The sequence below is a fragment of the Aplysia californica genome, unplaced genomic scaffold, assembly GCF_000002075.1.
Source record: "Aplysia californica isolate F4 #8 unplaced genomic scaffold, AplCal3.0 scaffold00108, whole genome shotgun sequence".
Classification (NCBI taxonomy): Eukaryota; Metazoa; Mollusca; class Gastropoda; order Aplysiida; family Aplysiidae; genus Aplysia; species Aplysia californica.
In genome coordinates this window covers 790592-792751 of record NW_004797378.1, presented here as the reverse complement: position 1 = coordinate 792751, position 2160 = coordinate 790592, and positions in this window count along the sequence as shown.

Genomic DNA, 2160 nt, shown 5'->3' with positions numbered 1-2160 from the left:
GACCAGATCCTATGCTAGAGTGATGTGCTAGGGTGCCCACGGTCTTTTCTATACTCAGTGTGATGAGCGAGTTATGCCGAATATTATTCTAGTAGCTCCCCTCCGAGCGTTCCATATTTTGGGGGTTTTGCATAATATAAAAGTGTCCCAGAAATGAAGAGATCCACAAATCCGTAGCTTTTTTCTTTACCTACGCACGAGAAGTGATATAACCTAACCGAGATTTTATTCATCTGACAAGAACAAAAACTTCAGTTGATATTGGGTTTGGTTGTTTTTTTTTGGGGGGGGGGGTTCGGGGGGGGGGGTTGTATTCTTAGTAAAAATGAATTTGCTTTCATTAAATTATCCTTTCACTTCTTCAGTCCCTCCCCCCTCCCGCTACCTGGCGCTCTCCAGAAACTCCCAGTTATCTTAATGGTTTTATTTCCAATGTTCAGAATAAATAGTGATCATCCTGACGTTATTTGCTCAAGAGTTTTGACAGATTAGAACACGAGATCTTTTCCTCAACACTCAAAAATTGTATTCTGGGTTCAACCGAACAGAAAATGTGTTCTTCTACATCGAAAAAAGTTTTAACGTTCAGTGTCTCGCACGTACTAGACTACAAGCATTTTGGGTCAGGGAAGTGTCCGGATTCACAAGGACTTGCTCACAATCTCCATTAAAGTTTAAAACAGCAAGGAAATTTAGTGGACTGTAGTTGAGTGTGAAGAGTACAGTTTAACTAACTGGATTATATTTACCCCTGGATGGACAGCTGATCGCAAGTTCTGTTTTCAAAAGGGTATGGTAATTCTGTTTCATGAGATTGGTGTGGCAAGGACAGACTATGCTATCTCGCGTTAGTATCGTCAGAGGACCCATATTGGTCTTTTGAAGACTGTGTTTTTCAACTATACAAAATGTGGAGTTTTGAAGTCCTTTACTTCTTTAGGTAAAAGGAATGTAAGAAAAAGTGTCTAGATTTTACCGTTTGTAAATGGAAACGCTCAAAGATGAGGCATTTTAAATATTTGTTAATTTTAACGTTTTGGCAATTTGAGTAAACTTGCAGAATGATGAAATCAAATAATATGCAAGACTTACACCCGGAATAAAAAAAAATTAAGAATAATAATAATAGATAGCATTTTTATAGCGCATATCCCCGCTCAGCAGCAGGCTCTATGCGCTTTACACTATAATATTACCCCAGCAGACCATAGAACACTCCGAAACATTCTCAGCTTCCCGGGAAGCATACAGTGCAAGCAGCCGATTAAGCGCTCAAACACTAACAAACTGACAAGATCTTTCGCTGTCTATAGCCGGGTACCCATTCCCACCTTGGTGAAGTGAGGAAAATTCGTGTAAAGTGCCTTTCCCAAGGACACAACGTCGGGCCCTTGACGGGATTCGAACCCTCGACCTTATGGTTGCGAGTCCGAGAGCCTAACCACTAGGCCACCGACGCCATAAATCGTTAGAAAAAGGCTTGCCTTGACTGCCTTCTATCTTGATGTCAGTGACTGCACAACGCTTCGAGGGTTTTCAGTGTTTTCATGTACTAGAGGTGGGCAAAATCCGAATAATCTCTAAGGATAACCGGGTGATTCTCAATGAAACATGATCCGAATTCAGACTCTTAACTCTCTTTCCTGACCCGTTTGCCGAAGTGGGTGCACCCATTTTTTGATGAAGTAGTGTTAACACGTTTGTCGAAGTGGTTCTAACCCATTTGCCGAAGCTGTTCATATCATATTATTTGCCGAAGAGGTGCACTACTAACATATTATCCGGATTTTGCTGAAGCGACTCATTGCCCAGCCCTATCATGTACTGCTTTTGTTTTTGCCCCGTATCAGACAGGTTCTGAAAGTATTTCACTCTTCTGTGAAAAACCTGACCCGGGACAGGACTCAGTGGCGTGCCATGCACGCGAGAAAAAATTGAGTTTGATTCATTTGTGAGGAGACAATCTTATCGAGTATCTCCTCTTTCTTGTTGAACAGCCCCCGTTTATCTCGGCAAGGGTCAAAGTAACCTCTCTCCAATATGATCTACATTGTGTCGATGTGGGAGGGAGGAGTCAAACATAATTTGTAATATTGCCCCGCAGCGACGTCAGGGTCTTGTTGTCTACACGTATGATAAAGTATCGACTGGGGGGAAGGG